This window comes from Trachypithecus francoisi, unplaced genomic scaffold (assembly GCF_009764315.1).
Source record: "Trachypithecus francoisi isolate TF-2019V2 unplaced genomic scaffold, Tfra_2.0 Lachesis_group12, whole genome shotgun sequence".
NCBI lineage: Eukaryota > Metazoa > Chordata > Mammalia > Primates > Cercopithecidae > Trachypithecus > Trachypithecus francoisi.
In genome coordinates this window covers 42,108,748-42,125,669 of record NW_022681457.1, presented here as the reverse complement: position 1 = coordinate 42,125,669, position 16,922 = coordinate 42,108,748, and positions in this window count along the sequence as shown.

Here is a 16,922-nt window from a genome sequence, read left to right as displayed (position 1 = left end):
TATGCAACATATTTCTTTTTTGGTATTTTTCCTTCAGATTTGCAGCCTCTTTTTTCATAAGGCTACTTGTCATCTGCAGCAATTATTCCACATGTTCCCCAGTATCTTTGAAATATCATCAATGGATAGGCCAGAATGTTCTCCTTTGATTTTTGAAAACTACTCAGAATAGAACCAAAAAAGTCAGAAGGAGGCCTCTGGGGTGGACTGGGATCCTTGAACTTCATTTTGTTTCTCCTTTAGGAGGGATACAGGTTTTCATGTCTCTACATAACAAGCCCTGTCTGCTTTTGCTGTGTCTTTAAATTTTCCCTTCTCTTCAACACACATGATCTTCCACCTCTCTGAGCACTTCTTAGAAAACTGTGAGAAGGTGACAGAAGTATCTAGATACCGTTTATTGTGCTCCCCCGACAAGTTTGCACAAAAAATACATGTGGTGATATTTTGCCTCTCGGCTTCACAGGATCTCCATGGCCCATGTTTAGTTATTTTTCCTCAGTGAGGCAGAGCGTTGCCCAGTGCCCCTGCTGCTCTCACTTGCCCTGGCACTATCTCTATGGAGCTCAATATACTTCAATCTGTGATGGTGTTTTGATGGGTAAATGTGGCAAGGCTAAACTACAGTAAATGTGGCAAGGCTAAACTACAGTCCCCTTTGTAGGATGTTTCTGGGATGACTGATTCTAGGATGTTATGATATGCTACTAGAGATCATCTTTTGTGAAAGCTGGAGAATGGAAGAGTGGCCATTTTGAAGCATGTGCACACCTTCTCATGGCTATTCAAACACTAAACTAGATGCTACAGTGAAGAGATTTTGCAGAAGTAATTAAAGTCTTTAATCAGCTGACGTTAAGTTAATCAAAAGGGAGATTATCCTAGGTGATTCTGATTTAGTTAGAAAAATTTTAAAAGAGAGCTCAGGCCTTCCCTGACATCAGTGTTTCCAATGAGAAGTTGAGTTAGCAGGTCCTCTCCCTTTCATTCTGTATCTTCCTTCCTGACTGCCCGTGGACTACAATGTTCACATCATGCCCATGGGATTTCAGCCTAATTTCCCTTCCTGACTAACTGCCCTACAGATGTTGGATCTCCTTAGCCAGCCCCTACAACTGCATAAGCCAATTTCTCGAAACACATTTTTCCATATTTTCCTACTTACTTCATTTCTGTGGTTGAATGCCAACTAAAACATGACCTAAAAACCGTATCCCTAAACTGGAGATTCTTTCAGAGATGGCTATTAAAATAATTGCATTTTATCTAGCATCTATTTGTGAATTGTTATTTTAAAGTTTAAATAATAATAAAATAATTTATGGAATAAATAAGAATTGTTTATTTTGTACAAAATATGTCAGAATGCAGGTAAAGCATGATTAATTTTAACACGTTTTCAGGTGATATTATACTTAGTTCAGAAGAAGGAAAATGAAACTGGAAAATTATATTTTTATATTAAAAATTTAGTAAATGTGTTGAGTAAACAGTATAGTCAGAGAAAAATTCCCATAACATTAATGCTTTGAAGTTCTTTGGATCAGAATTGTTGAAAGATCTAATATATAACACAGTAAGTGTAATGTAATACTTTCTCATCATTTTTGCTATACGTAATCACTTGCTACTCAGCTAAGGTATGTTTTTCATAAAAAGAGAATTTAGGCTAATGACATAGTTATCCTGATTATCCCCTAAAGAATTCACCAGCTATAATAAAAAGATAGGTATGAATTAGAAAATTGGAGGAAAAATTTGTTTCTGGCTTTATATAGAGAGGACCCATTGTTCAAGGAGTAAGGAACAGATATATGAGATCAAATCGCTATTTTTAAAATAATACCTTGTCTCTATATTAGGAAAATGAGCTAAGTTCAATTGAATAGTACAATCTATTTGATATTTTTACAATCCTCATGTAAGATCTGTGTGTACAAATGCCCATTGATAGACCAGGAACTCCTGGGGTTTCTAATAACCAGCATTGAAGTCAAGTATACAATCTAGATTCTATTGTTGCTAGCAGAGAACAATTGTTGTTGTTAGCAGAGAGCAATTTTTAAAATATTAACTGAGCACCTACTATGACCAGACATTATTTTAAGTACTGTGGGGTTAGAAGTACTTAAATAATGAACATGAAAAACATTGTTTCTCAGTTTAAGCAAAGTAAAATCTAAAAGTCTTTAGTTCTCATTACAAGTCCAGAAAATTTTAATTTCTGTATAATTATTTAATTGCTTCTTTTATTTCTATGCAATCTATAAAGTAATAAAGTGATGCAAATAGCACAAATAAACTTATATTTTAGCAAATAAATAAAATAAACATTAATTTAGATAATAGAAGAGATGATTATGAATTGTATAAGTATTTATATAATTCTCATTACTATATGGGATAACATGATAATAGCAGTGTCTCTAGTGTTTGCTAATGTCCTCATGTTAGTTAACACTTGGCTATAGAGATGTAATTTTTTTTTTTTTTTTTTTTTTTTTTTTTGGTAAAAACTCTGTCACTTAGGCTGAAGTGCAGTGGTACCATCATAGTTCACTGCAGCCTTGAGCTCCTGGGACCAGGCAATCTTCCTGCCACAGCCTCCCAAGTAGTATGGCTGGCTAATTTTATTTTTTATTTTTATTTTTTGTAGAGACAAGGTCTGACTATGTTGCCCACGTTGGTCCTGGCCTCAAGGGATCCTGCTGCCTCAGCATCCCAAAATGCTGGGATTATAGGTATAAGCTACAACGCTCAGCCTAGAAATGTAATTCTTGATCTATCAGGAAATTTAATTTATTATTTGTACTTTATTTTTTCATTTTATAATTGCTTAATTAAATTGTAGCTTCTCACATTACTTTATGGAATCGCTAGTTTCAAAGACTCCTGACCCATGGTTGCCTAAAACTTGAGGATAGCACTTATAAATGTCCTCTGGTTGTCACCTTTTACAGAAGCTCTCTAGTAAGAGCAGGCACTTATTATGGAACTCAGAATTTCACCTTTGAAGGCATTTTGCTGGATTCAGAAGTCTCATTTTCTAGCATTTTCTCTCAAGTGAATAATTTGTGATATTGCAGATACTTGACATAATGGTTCTTAGGCCCAGAATTCTCCTGCCTGGGGTTTGTTCAGCTGGCTCTCATTCAGTATGCATTTTATGTGAATCTATTTCTAACGATTCTGCTTTTACTGTTTAACTAGACCAGGGGTTGGCACTATGGCCCGTGGGTGATATCCAGCTCACCTCCTGGTTTTATAAATAAAGTTTTATTGGAAAACAGCCATTCTCATTCATTTATATATTTTCTCTGGCTGCTTTTGCACCACAGCATGCAAAGTTGAGTAGTTGTGACAGAAACCATATGGCTTGTGAGTTACGCAGAATCTGAAAATGGTCTCCCATGATTTCCTGCCCTAATTCCCAGGACTGTGAATATTGAGGCTGTCTGGCCTGCATTGCAGCCCAACTTCTCCCTCTGCCCAATCTTGATTCTTTCTCTCTGGTCCACAGGCTTTGATTCAAAGCACACTCCCTTAGTCTGCTTCCTGTAAAACACAACCTGTATTACAGAGGCTGATCATCAAAGTCACTTATTTTTAAGGGTCTAGGCTGGACTCCCCTCCAAACTCTGTTATACCTGCCACTTGTTAGAAACTGATCCTTAACCATTCATGGAAATATGGTAATTTTCTTCTGGATTTTTTTTTCCATAAGTGACCTTCTTCCTTGGGTTGATTTTTTTTTTTTTTTTTAACTTATGAAGGATTCAGTCTTAAAATTAAGACTTAAAATGCCTAAATACTATACAATTGAGATGCGAGTCAGGAGTTCCTTAAGAAAATGTCCCTGAAGCTTGAACTCCATCTTAAATCTTTCTTTGCTTATCAGTACTAGAAACTAGGGTTTAAAAGGAACCAAATTAGCTCTTGCATGTTTCACCTTTTAATAATTTGTCTAGAGTAGTTTTCTTGAAAAGGTTCTGATTTGGAGTCAGAAAGCATTGGTTTGGGTCTACAATCAGATGGACCTTGTTTGAACTCAGATCCTACCATACTAGCTGCATGGTTTTGAATAGGTTACATAACTTCATTGAATCTGAAACTTTCAGCTGTGAAGTAGAGATATGAACATCTACCTCCATTATCTTCCTCTGTGTATTATATGGAGAAAAATAATGTACAAAAGCATATAGATACTGCCTAGCACACTATAAGTCCTCAATAAAAATACAGTAATGTGCTGCATGGTGACATGTTGGTCAACCACGCACCATATTTATGAAGTGTTCCCATAAGATTACAATGGAGCTGAAAAATTCCTATCACCTAGTGATGTTCTCATTTCCAACAGAAATGGTAGTTTGAATCAATTCTACTTTATTATTCTCATGCAAAATTTGAACTATGTTTGCACAAACTCTCTTTACCTGGCATTTAATTGATTTCAACTAAAAATTGATATGATGATTTTAGACATTGCTATTAATTCCACCAAACTGAAAACAATTTGGTAAATTTACCCTCTGGTGAACACAAATCAAAATAGTTACTATATTACAATTAATTCCAAAATGAAGCTGCTATGAAATTTATTTTGTTATTATGATTGCATGGCATAAGTTGACATAACAATTACATACAGTTATAGAGACAACAAAACTCCTTAGCACAGCTAGAGGTCTGCTCCTTGCAGCTGTTCTGAAATGAGCAGGGAGGGACAAAGGGCAGCATGAATGACTTTTAATGATTTCTTTTCAATTCACATCTATTTATACTGAAATTTTATATTAGAGTCTCACTATAGTAGATAAAAAATTTACCCACTTCGATGAACATAGTATTTATTTCATCAAAGATTTAAAAAATAATATTGTTTGAGCGATCAACTCTCCAATGACATTTTGAACCTACAGAATTTTTCTTTATTTTTCTTGTGCACAATCATATCAACTGCCTTCACTAAACTAATCCAGCATATATGTATTATCACACAACATTGTTAATGCCATCACTTTTTAGGTACCCCAAAGTGTGAGAGTTTATACAGATAATTACAAGATTTCCATGAAATGTTTAATGGATAAATTTAGGAATTATGTAAGCAGCCTAAATCATACTTCTATGAATTTTACATATTGAATTTGGAATAAACATTCTATTATGATGTAGAAGAAATGTGTACAATAAATATTTTATGGCGAGTCATAAAGTCTGTTATTTGTACTTCTGTAATACAATAGACTTGTTTCACAATAATTTTTATGAAGATATATCTCTCTCTTTGTTTAAAATGCAGAGGTTCTTTTCAATGCATCAATTTTATACAACAATCATGCATATCTGATATGTATCCATAATGGCCCTTTATAAAATCAGCATTTAAACTCTTACCTAATGCAGAGAAATTTGATTTGCTGGAATATCTACCTTGATTGCAGCAGGAAAATGTTTACAGAGGTTTAATACATTAAAATTGTATTAAATTTTTTTTGTATTTAACTGTGGGGAGAATGAAGAAAATAAAGATAAGTGATTGACTAACATTTGAAGGCTCTATATTTATAAACATATGACATACTGAAAAAATGGGGATGTCATTAATCTACTCTATTCATGTGTAAGTATTAACTTTCTGTGTTTCTTATGATACATAAAATAAATTATTATAATAGTAGAGAAGGTGTGTTGCATCAATACTAACTCTAAACAAATAGTGAGCTCTGTGGACTAGAGAAGTTTGTCATTGGCACACCATAGATCAATATTAAGTATGGAAACAATAAAGAAACTGCAGTGCTCTTTCTTTATAATCATTTTCCATTTTGTCTTTTGTGCTTTATTGAATTAAACTGGACTAAAAGCTACAAATCAATTGAAAAGGATTGTTTGAAATGAATGATTGATAAATTAGTCCAGAATATTTGCATAGATAAGCAGTTTAATATTAAGGTGACATTTTTAATTTTTTTGGACACTGTTGACTATGTTCCTTCTTAAAGTTTTGTATTTTGTTTTTGCGCGTGTTTGTTTCTTTCATTGGTTTCTGCCACATTATCCTTTTCTAGTTCTTCTGTCAATTTGTAAACCACAAACCACTCCTTATTTTTATTTCTCACAAAAACCTCTCGATCCACTCATTCTTTACAGTGTTCCTTGTTCAATTGTCTTTTCACTCTTCTACTTTTGCATACTTACCTTGGGGAATTTTATCCATTTGCATGGTTTCAACTATCAACGCTTTGCAGGTGAATCTGCAGTCTATAATTCCAGACAACATTTGTTTCAAAATCCAGACTAATGATACACAGTGCTTCTAAAAATTTCTGTTTTGATATGCCAAAATAATCTGAAAATCTGTTCTGATCTTTTGCTGTTTCCTGAAACAATATCTCTATAAGAGGAGAAAAGGCTAAATCATCCATTGTAGCCCTATCGTTCTTCAGCTAGATGCAAAGAGAGGTGGAAGAAGAAAAAAGATGCAAAGAATTTTGGGGATATGAGAAGCAACCACACATCCAGCAAGAAGAGTGTCTAGATGTGTTCCAGGCAAAGTAGTGAAGCTTACCCGGTTCCTGCAAGAATTTTCCCAAAACAATCCTAGGTAAAGCTAATTCCCTGGGCTTGGCATTCCCTTGTTGGACTGGCAGAAACAAATAACGCCCAAAACATGGGATAGTAAAGCATCATGTAGATTACAAATGCCCATTATAAGGCCTTGGAAAATTTTCCCATTTTATTTTTCTTTGTGCTACCATAACACTATATTGGTAGAAGCTGAGAAAAAGAAATACCCTTAGGTTGGCAGCAGCAAGTGAGGCAATAGAAATCAATAGGTAGAATTGAAACAGGAGAGTTCCCTGATCTCCCTCACAGGATATGCAACAGGTGTGTGGCTCATCTGCTAGGTAGGGGGAGCCCACAGATGGGCAGGTGCAGGAGCTGGGGAGAGTGCTTTTGGGCTCAGGTACCATGGTAGTTCTTAGGGGTGGGTACCTGCGACTTCCAAAGCCCCAGTGGACATCTTACAGTACTCTTTTAGCTCTACCTTCCATAGACGGCTTAAGTGTTAGACAGCTTAGTGCCCTCTTGGTCTGGTGTCCAGGAAGAATCAGGTCACAGATAGACTTGAAGGATGGTGAATGTGGGTGTTTTATTGAATGCTGGAGGTGGCTCTCAGTGAGATGGATGTGGAGGTAGAAAGGAGATGGAGTGGGAAGATGATGTTCTCCTGGAGTTTGACCCTCCTGCAGCCAATCTCCTCTCCGACTGTCCCCAGCCAAACTCCTCTTGAAGTTCAGCTGCTCCTTCTTTTCTCTCTTTCTCTGCTGCTCTGCCACTCTGCTGCTCTTCCTTTTGTCTCATCTGCTCACCTGCTTGTGGTGCCTGGAGTTTGGGGTCTATATGGATACAGGATAAGGGGGTGTGACAGGCCAAAAGCCAACATTTGGGTGCAGAAACGGGTATTCCTGTTCCCATTTAGGGCTGCGGGTTTCCAGGCTTGAGGGTGGGGCCTTTGCTGGGGAACTGCCCTTTTTTACCTCAGTATATCCTTGTCTCCTGTCTGTATCCAAATGCTTCCAGTACATGGCAAAGAATTTTTTAATTTCAGCACTAACAGTGATATCAAAAATACACACTTATCTCGCACTGAAAACTTTATTATTATGCTGAAACCAAAACAGATTGGGGAAAGTAAAGAACTATGGCAACCCAAACTATACTGTTGAAGACCTAAGTCAAAATAGCTTGTTTTTATAAATTACCTATACCACCTCTGTAGTTGTTCTGAAGACTATTAGAGAGTGGCAATGCTATGTACCTATTCAGGTGAGAAAAACTGAAATCATCCTAAGTTCCTTTTAAACTCTCTTTCTCCATGTTCTTTTCATTACCAACACCTATTTATCTTACCTGTAAAATATTTGTGGATCTACTCTTACTCTAATTCCCTCTACTACTCTAGTGGCTCAGAGACTCAACACTACTACCCTGGATTTTTACAACAGCTTGAGTTTCTGGACTTTGAGGTTATCCACTTCCACTTCATCCATCCACATTTCTGTCAGTAATCTTTCTAAAATATAAATTGGATTATTTCAATACTGTCTAATGGTTTCTAATGTTTTAGCATAAACTTCAATTGTTTAGTATAAGACTCTTTATGCTATGCCCTGTGACTAGTCTTCCAATTCAATTTCTATTAATTGCTGCCCTTTCAAAACATAACATGATATAGGTCTCTTTTTTCTGGACTAACTACCTTTGTCTATACCCTGCATATTATTATATTTGTATTTCAATAATTTGCTCACCCACCATCTCCAGAAAGAGGTCTTTATTTAACTTTCCTCTCTTTCCTTGTCCTTTGAGGCAGAACTAAAGATTTTCCTTTCTGTGCTTTATGTGTTCCAAAATAATTAACAAGAAAAACCTCAAAAAGTAAGGGCAGAAAACACTGTAACAAAATGTAAAACCCAGACTACAAACTGGGGAAAAATAATTGCAGCATAAACGACACCCAGTAATAACCTTGATATATAAAGACCAATTTAAAAAGTGGACTAAAAAATGAGAAGTCAGTTTATAAAACAAGAAATATAAACAGCCATGCACATAAGAAAACTTGTAAACATATTAATAATATAAAATACTGCATGTTGAAATATCCAAATATGACTTTTTAGCCAATCAAAATGTCCATCTAAAAAGGTTTTATAAATAAATATTGGGAACAGTGGTACACTTACATGCTGTTTTTTCATAGGTAGATTTGTACATTATTACCAAAGGAGGTGTGGCAGTATGTAACAAAATATTAAAATGCATTCAGATCCTGAAATCTGGTATTTGCATTCCCAGAAATTTGTTCTACTAAAATAGTAAGAATGAACATTTTTATTCTGAAATTTCTTGTACAAATAAAATTGAGAACACTTTAATAGTCATAGACTAAGAAAATTATTAAAAATTTTAAAATGAACATATTATATGCTATTACGTGTCACTAAAATCACTTCCATGAGTTTTGACACAAAGACATTGCAAATACTTGTTAGATAATGATGGTTACTTAAAACAAGACTCTATTTGAGGTACCACACCAATTTTATCAATGCATATATGAAGACTTACTTCATTAACCTCTGGATACCCATTTAACTTTGTTAATATTAATATTTCCAAATGTTGGATTTCAGGAATCTTGAGTTATTAAATTCTTTTCTACAAAATAATTAAAAAAATTATGAAGAGCAATTATGTGTCAAATTATTGGCCCCAGACTTTCCATAGAAAACCCCAGGCTGGCACAGTGGCTCACTCCTGTAATCCCTGCACTTTGGGAAGCTGATGTGGGCGGATGACCTGAAGTCAGGAGTTCGAGAGCAGTCTGGTCAACATGGTGAAACCCCATCTCTACTAAAAATACAAACATTAGCCTGGCATGGTGGTGGACACCTGTAATTCCAGCTACTCAGGAGGCTGCGGCAGGAGAATCGCTTGAAGCTGAGGGGCCAAGATTGCAGTGAGCTGAGATCACACGACTGCACTCCAGCCTGGGCAGCAGATCAAGACTCCATCAAAAAAGAAAGAAAGAGAGAGAGAGAGAGAGAGAGAGAAGGAAGGAAGGAAGGAAGGAAGGAAGGAAGGAAGGAAGGAAAGAAAGAAAGAAAGAAAGAAAGAAAGAAAGAAAGAAAGAAAGAAAGAAAGAAACAGAGTCCCTGATCTTTGACACTTTATTCAAGTTTCAAACAATGTCTTCCTCAGTATGACCACTTACATCACTAGTGTACTCAAATATCTGATGTTCCAGTGTTAATCAAAGAGTCAGTCACATTATAGCTGCATTGAGCCTGGTTATTTAAGCCCCCAAAAAGTGTTTACACATACAGCTATTTCAATTCATACACAGCTCCATTTTTCTAGGGCACACGTATACCTATGACCAGGTTGCCTAAAATAGCATGAATTCTAATATTGTTGCTGTGCTGTACTTGGAGCTATTTTTCTTTTCCAAATTTATTGTCTTATTTTGCTCTGTCTGCCATAATAAAATACCACAGACTAGGTGGCTTAAACAACTCAAATATATTTCTCACAGTTCTAGAGGTGGGGAAGTCCAAGATCAAGGGTACATCTTCTATGATTCCTGGTAAGACAACTCCCTTTCACTGTGTCCTCATGTTGCTAAAATAACTCTGGTGTTTTGTTATGTTTTGTTTCTTTTATTATAAAAGCACCAGCCTTATCAGATGAATGTCCCACTCTTATGGTCTTATTAATTGCTTAATTATTTTCTAAAGGTCCTGTTTCCAAATACAGTCACATGGGGTTTGGTTAAGACTTCAACATATGAATTTTAAGGACATGCATTTTAGTTTGTAACACTCATCATCATTTATTCATGCATTTATACAAATTAATTGAGTACATAGAATCAGAGGACACCAGAAACAGATCAAAATTTGAATCAGAAAAGCTTCCAGCCTAAAAAGAATATACCCTTTTAAATGACAGAAAAGTCTATCAACCAATCATTGATAGAGCATAATAAAGGCTACAATAGAATTACACACAATGTGCTTTGAAAGGCAACAAGTAATTTTTTTTTTTTTTTTTTTTTTTTTTACTGAAAAGTGTTATTTCATGTAGAATTTGAGGACAAATAATAGAATAAGAGATGAATATTGGGAAAATGGTCATGGGAAACAAGAAAAACATAGATTGGCTTAGTGTAGTAAAACAATTGACATATTTAGAGATTTCTGTGTAGTTTATTATGTTGAGAGCAAAACACTGTTCACAATGGAGAGTAGCACGACAGAAGCAAAAAGGATTTGTGATACCTAATATTATGAAGTGTATGGCTTATTGAAATATTAGACATTTCCACATAGGCATAAAAATAATCACTAAAAGTTTCTTTTCTTTAATACAACTAGTCACATTTGTATTTTAGACAGATCACTAAAGAATCAATGGGGACAATAACCTGGTCAGAAAGAACTGGAGAATGGGAGCTCCATTAGCAATTTATTGTAATCCTTTGGTTAGGAAGCTAAGAGATCTTAAATGAAGGTCACGGCAGTAGTCAGGGAGAGAAGGTGCTAGCTTTTGGTACCTATATCTAATAATAGATTTGGCACAGTTACTAACTGGCTACTAGATCCTAGACTGGGCAAATGACCTACTGGTGATGTCATCTTTTTATGAGAAAGATAAGGAACCACAGGCATGTGTGAAAAAGAAAAAAAGAAGAGTTTGATATATTTCATTGTTGGGGGGAGTCATCAAAGCAATTATTTTTACTAAAGAGCTGGTGATGCTGGTCTGTTGTCCTTGAGAAGTTGAAGCTGGAGATTTAGAAACGGGAGTCTTTAAGTGTAAGTCATAGTTTAAGTGCTATGTTTTTAACCATAAGTTAATTAAGCCAAGAATATTAATATCCATGGGAAAAGATTATTGTAGGACATGAGCTTAGAAAACTGTGGATTGGATAAAGGTATATAGCGTGTGAGAGAATGAAGAATTCTGAGCTCCGAGAAAAAATGAAATTGTTAATGCTGTATACTTTCCAGTACTTAGCCTGCTATCTTTAAAGCTAAATAAGGGCATTATCTTCCAGATCTCCAACAATCATTACTTTCAAAATCCTTGTTAGAAAGGTTGTTGTTCTAGCAACCTTTACTTTTGTGAGAATCTTCCAAAATTTTGTGCATATTTTTTATTGTGTCCTTAAATTTTTGCAATCTATTTTTCCTATGCTCCTTCTTTTATTTACTCAGTAAATATCTAATGAATATCTATGCAGATGCTTTTCTTGGGTCAGGATATATAAAATTTAAATATATAGCCTCCAAACTTTTGCATTCTAACTGGAAAGAAGCAGTCAAATGCATGAGAAAATGTAAAGAATTACGAAATTCTTCCTCAGTCTTTATTCCAAAATGATAATAGTCACTGTGACTTCATCTTCTTCTGGCCCAGGCCAGATGACAAAGGACAGCCATGAAGAGTCAAAAAACCTCTCAATCTAAAAAGAAAATGATTTCTCTACTTATCACATAGGAAATTCTGTTCTAATGACTGAGGCTAAGCACACACTTTTTCAAATGGCTGATTTCTTCACAGAACGCAAATTGAATTTCACTTCCTTATAGGACAGAAGTGATAGTTTCAGTGAAAAAAATACATATTGTGTTTTTAAAATAATTTAGTCAGTGCCATATTGTCCTTCATATATTTCGCTTGTTAATTTTGAATGCAGATTAAAATTCCTTCTTTTTAACCTTAAAGAGAATCTTTTACTGATGATTTCCAACTGAAAATCAATTCCAAGCTAATAATCTAAATATATCCACTAGAAAGTTCAATTGCATTAATGATTAAATCAATTTATGTTTCTCTCCACAAGATTTTTATTATTTTTTAACATAGAGTCTTTTGTCTTAAGCTTGTCAAGTCCTTAGCATACCAATTTTATTTTATTGAAATGTTTGATTTTTCAAAGAACAGATATTAATTCCCAGATTTTTAGGTCAAGCAAAGTATGCATTATGTTTAGTGCCTTTGGGTGAAGTGAGATACACTCTCTTCAAGTGATCATCTTGGTAAAAAGTTTCAAGAATGCTTTCATGGAATTTTAGTAGCAACAATGTATGGGTTGTTGAGTGATCCATACCTTAAATTAATTTAGTAATATAGCCAGGTTAAATAATATAACAGACAAGACTACTGAAGTACCAAAATTACCACAAAGCAATCTTACTAACAGATTTCATGAGAAAGTTTGCAGAGTATATTATTTGACATACTTATATTTGTTAACTCACCACATCACTGAAGATTAGCATTATTTAGAATTCATAGCTTCCTACCACACCTGGTGTCTGGCCTCATCTCTAGTAGTTACACCAAACTGCATGCCTTCAATACTCAACTTCCTTTCCTCTACCTGGAGAAGACAAAAATCATATCAATGATCTTAATGAAAACTCACTTCCTTGCATACATATATCCTGTCATTTGGGCAGAGATTTTCTTCTCTGGCACTTGTTGCACCACAGAAAAATAAAAAGTTGAAAGAACCCAGAGAGACAACTCGAGGTGCAGTGCAGGCATCAAGGATTTCCAGAATGCACCTCTCATTTGGCAAGAAGCACAATGCCTCCTTCTTCTGGTCAGAAATGTGGTGTAGAAGAGTGAGGAAGAAATCACTTTCACTGTGAAGTTGGCTATGGTGGGGATCAAAATTCAAATTTTTTGTGTCCTTATAAACACATTAATGTTTTCTGCTTAAAGTATGTTTATTTGTAAATTCTCAAGGATGATGTCTGCCTTCAGGGGATTCAGGGAAAGGAGATTCAATCTCATTCCAGTGAGAGCCTCAGGAACGCTACACTCCCTGCCTATAAGGGTAATGGGAAAGGAGGCAAGAGGGCTAAAAGAAGGTGCGCTTGGGATCGGGGATGTTGAGGAATCTGGACTGGAAATGACCCTTCTTAGTCTTTTCATTCAAAACCTCATTTTTACAAAGAGGGTCGTATGATTATATTCTCACCCAGAACACATGCAGAAGTTGACATTTACTTTTTTTCAAATTTAATGTTGCTATATTTGTCAACATTTTCCTGCCTACCAAAATCTTTCAAAATTATGACTCTGTCATTCAGCTTATTCGGTTATTTATTCTAGCCTTTGTACCAAGTTGGTGTTCAGTGCATAGAGTGTCTTCATCTAAATGTTGATTGTGTTAATTGAATATAGCCCAGTTGTATGACTCTAGAAAACTTCACTTCAATTGGTATACATTGTATTATCTGGCATGATCTTCGTGTGTGGTCCATCAATAACAAATGACAGAATATAAAGTTGTGTCACAAATCCACACAACTGTATTATTGTTTATTGCATGCTGTTCCATCTGACCCACATGAATATCATTCGTTAATTCATTAATTGAACATGTAACACAGGTTGTCACTGTCTAGGTAAAATCCAGGTGTCAAAGCTACAAATCTGTTCAGAAACCCGGAAGAAAATGTTTATATGGGATCATTTCATGAGCAGTTTTAAAAAATAAATTTATGTTGTTTGTACCTTATCTTTAGTATGTCACTTAATAACATATGAAATTCTTATAATATCTAGTGAAAAACATTGGATACATTATATTTTTAACTTAAGATATATTATATTTTGATATTCTAAGATTCTGATGTGTGTGATTTTTAAATCTCATTTTCATTCTTGGTATATTCCTTCTTATAAGCTATTATTCATTAAACATAATATGCCATTAGATATGAAATAAATGAGGTTGAAATCAATTTACATCTATCTATTTTGGGGGTAGTTCTTTTATTTCAGTTGCTTGGGAATTTTATAGAATAATTTTTCCTAAGGCCACCCTGTGATGTTATTTGTCATATTGCTATAAAAAGGCTAACAATGACATATCAATTTATGGTTACCAAAATAAGTACCATTCATAACAAATGCACTTTTTCTTTATTCTTTATGAGGTTGGAAGAAAAAAGACTGTGTAAAAGTCAGCACTGCACAATATATACCTATTTCATGGAAAGATCTATGCTAATATACATATGCATGTATTTAGTGCCCAATTTACCAGCTAAAAATATAATTAGTTAGTAGAGGAATTACCTATCAATGGAAACAAACAATGGAAACAATGGCTCCCAGAAACAAATTCTAAGGTTGTCACTTACATCTGGACATGCACTTTTTAAATGTATTTTTCGTAGAGAGAAGTTCGCACTATGTTACCAGGCTGGTCTCAAACTCTGAGGCCAATCCTCCCACCTCTGCCCCTTAAAGTGCTGAGGTTACAGGTGTAAGCCACTGTGCCTGGCCTGGAAATGCACTTTTAATTCTTTGGACATGCAGTAAGAAAAATAACAATTTTTAAAAAAGAGAAAAATAATCAAGGAGGTAAAGAATAAGGTATGTGTAAGAAGAAAGAGCAAGAGAAATTAAGACTAGCATTTGGACTTAAAATCTAGTAGAAACAATGAAAATGTAACCATATAATTGTGTCATCAGTTGTAATAGAGGATCTTTATCACTGACTTTTGGGATTCCACAGGAGAGAATGATCAGTCATGTCTGAGTGGATCAGGAAAGCATTCACAGGTAAGAATATTTTTGCAATAGGCTTTGAACATAGACAGAAGTTCAACAGGCAATTAAGAGTAAGTAAGGGCTTTATAAATAGAAGAAAATACAGTCAACAATGTTAAGGCAGGCATGAGATAGAGCAGTAAGTTTTGGAAATTGTAAACATGTTATAAGACTGGACCATACCATAACCTTCAGAAAAGCAGTGACGCTAATGCAGTGAGTGATGCACGACCCACAGTGTGAAAGTCATGGAAACCATGTCAAGATCATACATTTCATTCTAGATTCAGAGAAAGGGCCCTGAAGGATTTTAATATAGAGAAATCAACGTCATACAGCAGTCCCCACTTATCCTTGGTCTCGCTTTCCACAGTTTCAGTTGCTTTCAACCATGTTCCAAAAATATTAAATGGACAATTCCAGAAATAAACAATTTCTAAGTTTTTAATTGGAGGCCATTCTGAATAGTGTTCCTAACTCTCGCACTGTTCCACTCTGTCGCTAAACATGAATCATTCTTTTGTCCAGTATCTCCACATTGTCTATGTTCCCGCTCTTTAATCAATCTGTAGCCTTTTTGGTTATCAAGCCCATTGCTTCAGTATCACAGTGCTTGTGTTTACATCACTCATACTTTACTTAATAATGGACCCCAAAGGTCAAGAGTAATGATGCTGGGAATAGAGAGCCACCAAAGAGAAGCCATAACTTACTTCCTTTAAACGAAAAGGTGAACGTTCTTAACGTAACAAGAGGAGAACAAACGAAACAAAAACAAAAACAAAAACAAAACAAAACAAAAAAACATAGAGTTTGCTAAGATTTCTAGTAAGAATCAATAAGATTCAATCTTCTATCTATGAAATTGTGAAAAACATAAAATAAATTTGTGCTACTTTTGCTGTTGCACTTCATACTGCAAAAGTTGTGGCCAAAGTTCATGAAAAGTGCTTAGTTAGGTTGGAAAATGCATTAAATTTGTGGGTAGAAGACATGAATAGAAATGTGTTTCAATAGACAGCAAGTGGGTTAGGTACTATTCACCCCTTCAGGCATCCACTGGGGTCCTGGAACATGTCTCTCACACATAATGAGGGACTACTGTATTTACATATTTGCATTTACAATGTCACATTTACATTACTTTATATTATTTTTTCCACTCCAACTTCCCCATATAATGGTCTAGAGGATTAAAAAAATAATAAAGATATTTAATACTTTCCAACACTATACCAAGACAACTTATTCTTACCCAATGTGACGATTCTTAATGCTGAAGAGATGTGTGGATTAAATTTGAGTTTAAGAAAATCTTGATTTAAAAAGTTAAATAAGGCTGGGTATGATGGCTCATGCCTGTAATCCCAGCACTTTGGGAGGCCAAGGCATGCAGGTCACTTGAGGTCAAGAGTTCAAGAACAGCCTGGCCAACATGGCGAAACCCTGTCTCTACTAAAAATACAAAAAATTAGCCAGTTGTGGTGTCTCATATCTATAATTGCTGCTACTTGGAAAGCTGAGGTAGGAGAATCGCTTGAACCCGGGAGGTGGAGAGTGCCGTGAGCCAAGATGACGCCATTACACTCCAACCTGGACAATAGAGGCCACTCAGTTTCAAAAAAAAAAAAAAGATTAAAAAGGACTGCTATTAGTTACTTATGTTTGCCAACTACGTTACAGAAGTTTTATAACCTAATGAATTACTAGGCTACTATGCTCTCATTCTGAGGATAGGTCCTTAACGCTAAAAGCTGAGTTGTTGTTTCTAT